This window comes from Chelonia mydas, chromosome 3 (genome assembly GCF_015237465.2).
Source record: "Chelonia mydas isolate rCheMyd1 chromosome 3, rCheMyd1.pri.v2, whole genome shotgun sequence".
NCBI lineage: Eukaryota > Metazoa > Chordata > Testudines > Cheloniidae > Chelonia > Chelonia mydas.
Window position 1 is genome coordinate 70,136,349 of NC_057851.1, and position 9,783 is coordinate 70,146,131.

A 9,783-nucleotide genomic window follows, 5' to 3' on the forward strand; every position below is an offset into this window, starting at 1 on the left:
ACCAGGAATAGTCTATGCTCCTTGTGATTTGTGCTGACACTGGCGTGGCAATTTTCTCTATAGCTATGGGCAAGGTTTTCTTTAGTGTATCCAGCAGCCCTTTTTACATCAGGTTCTATCGCCTTGCTTTATAGCTGTCCTCTGTGTAACCTAGTGACTACATCATTGCACCACATATTATGCTCTCATGTTTAACAGAGGAGGGCCATGTATTTAACAGTGTATTTTGCAGCAAGGTAGTTCTTGAAAAATAAGTCAAACCTCTTCTTACTGAGAAAGGTAAAATGCTACAGAAATCTCTGGGAAGTGATTTGGTTAGAATGTAATCTTTTAATCCAAGTGGTGTGTATTCCTCAGACATTAGCAGCTGCAAGAGATCATTGAGCTCTGAAGGAAGATTCCCCTTTTAAAAAAGCTATAAAAGTGATAGGGGTAATACACAATGCCTAGAGATTTAAAGATTTGGGGTGCACTACACACCAGCCCTGGTAGGGTCAGTGAGCACCTGAGAGGCCAATTAGGTTAACTGATGTCACCTGTGAGAGGAAGGGCCTTTGTTAATTAACAATGAAGCCAGCTGGGAAAGGCTGGGACAGCACTATAAATCCAGGAGGCTGAACTCAGAAAGGCAATAGAAACTTGGGACCGGGCTAGATCAGATTGAACTAAACTTATTGGAACATGGTTCAAAGATAACACTAGTGTGATTGTGCTGCAAATAACCAGTAGAGAAGAGCCTATAAATCTAAGACTGAAACTATTTGATATAACCTCTTGGGCAAAGTTAAAAGGAAATTATGAAAATAGAAGTACACAGAATTATGAGGCTTCCTGAGAGCTTAGGAGACAATGGTATGTATTGCCATAGTTGTCTTCTTACAGAGGTAAAAAAATGGGGTAAAAGATATCTTTTAAAAAATGAGAGAGCAAAAATATTTAGTCAGGGGAAATCAAATTACAGCCGGGCAGCTACTGCCCCATTTGTGGATTTAGAATTTACAAAAATGTAATGGGAGGCAAAAAACACCAATAACATTTCTGAATGTATGTGTAAAAAAGAGGGCAGCTGTGCCAAATCTATACAGCTGGATCAAATATGACAGCATAGATAGAGTGGGAACCGCCCTCTGTGTTCTTAGTCTTGGAATCCAGAAATCTAAAAGGCTATCAAATTATGTGACTGTTATTACAGCTGAACAACTAATAGAGATAGTGTTGGTACTAACCTGGGTAAGAGATGTATGACTGGCTGCAGCTGTAATTGATCTGATTACTTGTCAGGCATTATGATAATCAGAACAGGGACTCTGGAAAACAAAAATGATATAAGTGAAATAATGTTCCTAACTACAGAAATAATGCAAGCAGGTATCTGTGTAACAATAACATGGATTCTGGCACATATTGGAATATCTAGAAATGAGATGGTTGACAAAGCACCAAAAACATGCTTTAAAAAAATTAAGTGGATATTAAGATATACCCTGGAGTAGACAAGAATTTAAGGGTGGTCATGAAGGAGCTTGAGAAGGAATGGCAAAAACTGTAGACTAAGGAAACAAAAGTGACAAAGGTTCTCTGATATATGCTCAGAAATTGAAACTAGTACTCTATGCCCCAGTTGTGACAGAAAAAAGTGAAGTGGTCATTTTTAAAGTGTTAATTGTCATCAACTCTTACATAATAAACTAAACTTTTTTTATAACAACAAAGCTGGGCTGTGTAATGTGTACCGAGAACAGAAGGGGGCAGCTGATGCTGCGTGAGCTACTTTCCCAGATGTAGACACGAGGAGGCACACTAGTGGTGAATGGGAACCACATTACTGGTGAAATGGGAGTCCTGTCATTGACTTCAATGGGGCTAAGATTTCACTTCAGGCATTTGGATCTGGGGTTCTCAGATCCCTCAATCACATGACATGCCCACTCCATTCATGATTGCATAAACCGTCAGCTCATTACACAGAAAAATAAAAGTATTTATGAATTTTTGCTGTCCGTGTGTTGTGTGTCCTTCTGAAAAATGTTAAGCACACATTCTACTTTTTCCTCTATATTTAGGGCCTCATACAAAGCCATTTGAAGCCAATGAAAAGATCAGGTACTTTATCTCCATTTCTCCTGTTCTGTTTCACTCTCTTCCTGCTCCCTGCACATCTCGCTGTTGTTTTGTCCCTTTCTCCTCATCACGCTGCACGTGCCTCCTGCAGCTTGGTTTTCTTGTCTCCTGAACATCTCCTTCTCTACCCGGCACTCTTATTCTCTTCTTCCCTTGCCCTATTTGATATAGAGTTCAGCTACTTTGCAGTCTTCTCCCTGGGACTTTCCTTTCCTCTGGGGTAGGCATCTCTAATCCAACTGACATCACTAGTTCACAAAGGCAGCTTTTATTTCTCCTCTTCTTCCTATGTGGCATCAGGTCTCTGTAAAAGCAGAAAGGTCTCTGTTGATGTGATGCCTACAATGAATTTAGGCTGCTGGTGCACTATTAACACAGCCTATTATGTGGAACACTGTTATCTCCTTGTACTCACCTGTATCTGTCATTTCTTTTCTTATACTTAGATTGTAAGTTCTTCAAGGCAGGGACCCTTTTTGTTCAGTGTATGTACAGCACCTAGCACAATGGGGTTCAGTCTATCGACTAGAGCTCTTAGGTGCTATGGTAATACAAATAATAAATACAACATTCCTCTTGTTTCCACTCTGCTTTCCAGGGTCACCTTTGCCATGAAGACCCAGAAAGCTGTGGAAGCAACTGGAAAAGAGGTCACCAGTGCCATGTTTCTAGCCAACTCCCTGAACCACCAGCAACAGCTCCATTGATCATCAGTGGTCCATGTACCACATTCTGGAAACTGGCTGTTCTACATGGTAAAGAAAAGAAGCTACACCGATAAAAGGAGGCCTATCTTGATCATTTAAAACTTAATGTAGCAGTATAACATGCAGTTATGGACCATATAGAAAGGAATCATTGGCACATGTTACAGGTATAACAAGTGAACCAATATATTCTTAGTGTATTGGATACACACCCACTCAGAACTCATTTTACTCAGCACAAGAACATCTATGTCCATAATTACACACATATATGTGCCTTTCCTGAGTTTTGCAGGTCATCCCAAACTCTTGCTGATAAAGCCTTTACACCACACTGTCATGTATTCCAAATGATATAAGTATGATTATTATATTTGGAGAGGGAGATCTTTTGAAAACTATTTCAACCAGCAAGACTGTGATAGTGAAGAGTATTATCAAGTCAATTGAAATAGGATCAAAGAAAACATGGCAGTGACTGAAATGAAATTAAATCTAAAAGTACATCTAAGGAATTCCTCTTCTTTCCCAGTTATCAATTTTTGATGGCTGGATATTGACCCTTGTTTACTGTGGCCTCAGATTCTTAGGCTACCCTGACCATAAACAATGCAAAATTGTACAATATGAAGAGAATAGAATAGAGCTATTCAAGTAGCATAAATCCTACTTGACACTTCCTCAAGTGGCAACTATGAAAACTAAAGACATGCCAATTCACCTTGCTGTTCAAATTGAAATGTACATTCTTCACTGCTCAAATGTGGACTTAAAGTATATTATTTTTTCCTATAGTTTCAAGAAAAGCTTTCATTAACTTCATAGCTGCATTTGGTTCAGGTATATTACTATCTCATTTTAGGTGCTTTTCAAGGAACATTATTCCCCTGTTCATAATGTGGCAAACAAGAATGATGTCTAAGCTCAAGAAAGCTGAGAAGTATTTATACAAATGTAGATATTACCATAAAAAATGTTGTATCTGTATATTGAACTGGATTTTTTTTCTTCCATCTCCTACACAAAAAAAACCAAACAAGAAAATTCTCCACAATTATATTTTCTGCAAAGAATAACATTTTTCTACAAAAACAATGAGGAGTCTGGTGGCACCTTAAAGACTAACAGATTTATTTGGGCATAAGCTCTTGTGGGTAAAAAACCTCCATGCATCTGAAGTAGTGGGTTTTTTATCCACGAAAGCTTATGCCCAAATAAATCTGTTAATCTTTAAGGTGCCACCGGACTCCTCATTGTTTTTGTGGATACAGACTAACACGGCTACCCCTCTGATACTTGATTTTTTTCTACAGTTATTGTTCGAATTGATTATAAAAGAGGCTAGTGGCACCATCAACTATTAATGTTGCCCCACATTTCCCATAAGACCCTCTTTTCAGTTGCTTATAATATTGCCAAGTATTTTACTTTGGGGGTTGAAATTTTCCTTGCTGGATGTGTATATCAGGCTGAATTCTTCTGGAAAATTTCAGCAAAAGTGGGTCAGCCATTTCTGTGAACAAGACTAGGAAAAAATACCTCGTTTTGCCTGTGATAAAAAAATTCTGGTAATCTTTTCTTTGAAAAAGCTCCAGTACTTCCGTATTGCGAAGCAGGGACTTGAAATTTGTCAGGGAGTGATCTTTGTGTCAGGGATATGCCTTTTGCCCTCCCTCTGAAAATCCATTCCAAAGCTGGCCAAATTCTAAGCCTTTGGGGGAAAAAATACAGCTCGAACATCCTCAGGATAGGCTTGTTAGATTTGAGCAGCTAAATTCCCCACAGATTCCATCTGCACTGAGCATGCAGCCCAGGTCTGGGCAGGACTTTCCCTGTAATTGCAGTAGTTTCATAGGAGGTTACCCAGCTGCCATGAGGTTGTCATCCCAGTTGGACGCATATTGCAGAGAAATAGGTGAAACCTCCAAATACCAGAAGTGAAGGAGAAAGGGGGCACTAAGTCCGCTATTTTGCCCAAGACAGTCTCAGAGGAACAGCAACTACAGCAGATTGAGACAACAGATGCCAAGGACATAGAATAACCAGAACAAATAGATTTTCCACTCCTGACAGCAGTAGCGCTGGTGTTTCACCTCCAGGGCACTCTGCGGGTTCAAATGACAGTGCAGGGCACTTCAAAGACTAACTGAACATTGTTAGCAAGTTTAGTTATTATGCAGGTTTTAAGAATGTATAACTGTTATATTAATATTAGTTTTAAATCTTAAATTTTGGCGTGGAAAGGATGATGTGGTATTGGGGACTGTGCCTTTAAGGGCTGAGCTTCCCAGACAGAGATCTTTACAGGGTGCTGTGATTCTCTTTTTATACACAGCCAGTTGAAACCAGACCTCTTGGAAGCTACTTAAGCACTAAATGATCACTGAACACCACATCTGCCATCTTAACATGAAATTCCTAAAAGCCACCTTTTCAGAGGTGAAGACTGTAGTGCACTTAATAACAGGAGTGCTACGGTGAAAGCCCTCTCTACAACAACTCACCAAGCAAGAGGGAAGATACTACCATACAGCACCAAGTCAGAGGCTTGTATGCCACAGCACCCATGAATAGAACAATGTCTGATAACACCCAGCACACCCTGGCATAATTTAGCATAGCACTCAAGACTCCAGACTAAATTGCTTGGTTTGGAGAACCAATGTGGATTGAGACCAAGTTTCAGGCTCAGGGAGGGAAAATAGCAAGCTAGTGAGCTATTGTCAGCAACAATTAAACAAAACAAAAGCCATTACCTAAAAGGATACATGTATGGCAAAATGTGAGGCTGCTAGCAGTCCCGAAAACCTGGAGGATAAGGACGCAGTCATTTTTTTTTAAATTAACTAATACCTATGGCTCTCACAATGAACACAGAAGACCACCCAGTTTGTGTGGAGGGAGTCTATAGACTTCCAAGGAGAGCTCCAGTTGGCAATGAGATACTAAACAAAGCTATCTTATTCATGGTGTCTGACTTGAGGGATAAAATGCATGTTGCAACTAGAAAATGAAAAGATAAAGTTTATACAGGAACACAGATATGTTTCTTTCCAGACTCTGATCCCCATCTCATATCTGGCTGCACTAAGAATAAAATATAGGGACAAAAGCTACCGATTTTGGAATATGAACTAAGCTGAGACTTTACTAGTGCAATAAATATTTAGCATTTTGGAGTTGTAACAGGAAACAGCAAAGAATTTCTGTATACTTTCATTTTGTTTCCACTAGAATGATTTGTATCATTAAGTTGCTCTTAGTTGTTCCTGGTAATATTGGTTTTCATAGTCATCATAATTAAATTTTCAAGTTCTGTACTCTGGAAGTTAACAAATAAGAAAGTTCTAGAAATAGTCATAATTTCAGAGTGAAAATTGTAGTAACCAGTGTTGCCTGATCTCAGAGATTTTGCTATACCTGTTAAATATTCAAAAACTGTTATTACAGTGACTGCACAATTGTCCTCTTCCCAGAAAGGACCAAGAAATTAAGAAACCATCTTCAACATGAAATAAATCCTGGTTAGTAATTTTTGTTTATCCCTGTTGTTAGATTTGCTTGTTTATAGAAAAGTGGTAATATACAGGAGTTGGTAATGCTACAGATCTAAGCAATTGTAGTGTTTACGTATTGATCTAAAGAAAGTTTTGTAATGTTGAGATTATTTTGATAACATTATTGTTAAAATGCAGTGAAAATAAAGTTTTTATTCTCCCAGTTAGGGCAGGAAAAAGTCTCACTATCCCCTGCTGGAATACTATTCATTTAGATTAAAATTTTCCAAAATGACCACTACTTTTTGGCGCCTCTATTTGAGTCCTCAATATAAGACACCTTGGCCCTAATTTTCAGAGGCTCTGATTGCGCACAACTACCCCTGAAATAGCAGCAGTGGCTCAACACATATGAAATTCAAATTCAAGGTGTCTTAAACTGTGCACCCAAAAAATCAGAGTGATTTCTGAAAATGTTAGCATTAGATTCAGAGATCTTTGGTTCAGGGATTATGTTTTATAATTGTATGCATGTAGTGTTCCATAAGTTATTATTGTTCCCAGTTCTTTTTATTGCCCTCCAACTATTTGAAAATTGACCTAAGAGGCCAGTATTTATTATTCAAACTTAATCTAGGTGCAATACATCTCATCTACCATACAATGTGTGCAGTCTGTATATTATGTCTGAGGAAATAAAAGTGCAAACTCAAAACAAACTACTGCATTAACTCCAACAAGAGACTTATCAGTAGGTTATATGCTGCCTTCAGCATGCAGACTCTAAGAGAGTGAAATATTTAAAAGGAGAGAGGAGAGGGTGTACAAGCAACATTATTTAATCCATATCTCAAGGTTCCAGCTGAAACCACACTTGCCTCTAAAACCATCAAACTGCTGGAAGGATGGCCTCATAGATGTCCCTTCCCAGCCTGCTGCTAAAGCAATTTCAATTGCCAGAAATGGAAAGTACATGTATACTGTATCATTACAAAATATGAGGAATGCCAGCAGCAGCAGCATTTGTTCTGTTCCTGCACTCTTCTGACTAAGTACAAGTGAATATTCTATATTTGTAGGCTGGAGGATTTATCAGCCCACAGTAGTGCAGCAACAACCAGGCAAGACCTCTCCATGACTTGAAGCATCTCCCTGTAAGAAGTATAGTTTCTGCTGATGATTTTTTCCTCCATTTAGAAGTGAAATCAGGCCAGCTCTTCTAAAAACTATTACTGAAGCAGCCCACTATCCAGCAGCTTCATTGTTTTCTAATGCGATTGGGACAGACCAGAATCAAGAGACAAACGAGAGGGCAGGAATCAAGAGTCTGCTACCAAGAGTCAGGTCAAGTCAGGATACCAGAAGATCAGGTGTTGTAGCAACCAGGCAAGGTACTAACAAACTTCAACAGGACTTTATTTTTAAAGTGGAAACCTCTTTACCAAGCCGCTGCACCCTTGGTAGCTCTCACTCTGCCTCCTCAACTTCCCTCCATCCTCCTTCCTGTTTCCTGTCCTTTCAGATTCCCGACAGCCAGTGCTCCCAGTTCTAATAATTATAAGCAGCATCTAAACACCACATCAGGTTCAGGCAACAGAGGGCAGGAACCAGGAGGTGGTTACCAAGAGTCAGGATACCAGGTCAAGATCAGAAGGCAGGAACAGGTAAACACCAGACCAGCAATCCATGGCAGGGTGAAATCCAGATATACAGATAATTTTTTGTTTCCTCCTCTGGCTTAAATAGGGGCTGCAGCTCAATCAGGACACTTAGAGTTCTCCCAACCAAAGTGTACAGGAAGGGGCTTGTGCCCTACCAGTTCCAGCTACTGTCTGTGAGCTGCTGGGTGGAGGATTGGAATGTGATGACTCCTAGGAACCACCTACCCTTCCAAGACCCAGATTTCAGACCTGCAGGGCCTACCACTGTGTCTAGACTGGAGAAAGTCCCTCTCCTGGAATCAGGTGGCTTAAGTACCAAAGCTGTTTCTTGTGCGAATGGTTTAAACACCTGCCTAGCTCCACTCAAAATGGCTACATAAGAGGTAGCCTCCCTTATATGGCTCAGTGGTTAGGGACTCACTCAGGATGTGGAGACTCCAATTCACTTTTCCCCTCTGCTTGATGAGGAGAGGGATTTGAAGAAGGACTCAGATGAATGCCCTAACCACTGGACGATACAGTGGCTCTTACTCTGGAACAATTCACATTTAAAGTAGAACAGTTTCAATAAGATATTGAAGGCACCCAACTTCAGAATATCGCATATTCCAGTGGCTAGTGCACTCACCTGAAAGGTGGGGAACCCCTGTTTAAATCCCTTCTCTGCTTCAGAGGTGGAAATTGAAGCAGGGACTGCCACATCCTGGGTGACTACTCTAACCACTGAGCTAAAGGTTATGCAGGAGTATACCTCCTCTCCCTGACCATTTTGTGTGGAGTTAGGCAGCCTCTGAGCACACCTACCAGATGGGGCCCTACAGGCAAGAGAATACCTATCTTCCCTTGGTCTGAGGATTGCACAGGGGCTTAGGCAGGAGATAGGCAACCAGACATCGAAAGAGAGGCAGCAGTGCTCATGCCCAGAGGCAGAAACTAGGTGCTAAGAGAATTTTTCCAACCAAATTTAGGTGCTGAGGCAGTTTAGTTTCTTGCAGGGCTAGGGAGCAGACAACCAGGGGTTTTATGGATCACAGTATTCCTAAAACTGGGATTCAGACACCTAAATCTGGTGTTTTGGCACCAAAGTTCCCTTATGGACCTGGGCCACGGAACTCAAGAAATCTGCCAGAAACCAGAGCCATTTGAATGAGGCTCTGAAGATCCCTATGCCTCTCCACTGCCTCCAGCCCTCTCACCGCTCTCTCATAAGCATAGTTCCACCAACGCAACCAAGGGAGAGAGCTCTACAATGAAGAAAAGTGAAGAGCAAACATTAATATAGCCTAAACCTATATTCAGTTTTGAGCAGCTTGGTTTCAGGGGGCTAGGTGGACCGGGCTTATAATTTGCCCAACCTATGAAGCACTGTAATCCTATTTCTGACACTGACTTGCTATGTTACCTTAGGCAAATCACTGCATCTCTCTGCCTTAGTAAAATAGGGCTACTATCTATCTACTTACCTATCTCAGAAGCATTGTGAGTCATAACTGAATCTCCTCTCCCTCTCATAATTCAGATCTTTCTTCCTTTTAAAGAGTGCTACATGTTAGTACGGGACATTACTTCAGTTGATCCAGTCTCGGACAGTCATAATTTTTTAGAAATTAATTTGATTTACCCCACTTTTTCAGGGTGCTAATTAGAAGAGTTTGTAAATAATATTTTAAGTACAATTATTTAAAGTACAGAAGATAGCAAGATATTGCAGCAGATAGGATGATTTACATATTCAATAATAATTCCAGCAGTGATTCATTTGTATAGCTTAGGAGTTGAAATAAAAAGTATCCGACA

At 40.2% G+C, this 9,783-nt stretch overlaps 1 long non-coding RNA gene across 1 annotated transcript; it reads left to right on the forward strand.

The window, feature by feature from the left end:
- Positions 1 to 654: 654 nt before the first annotated feature.
- Positions 655 to 3,638, forward strand: LOC122464808. The gene is made up of 3 exons (XR_006289198.1): positions 655 to 852; positions 2,064 to 2,103; positions 2,720 to 3,638. It is a non-coding gene; the product is annotated as an uncharacterized LOC122464808 (long non-coding RNA).
- Positions 3,639 to 9,783: the final 6,145 nt, after the last annotated feature.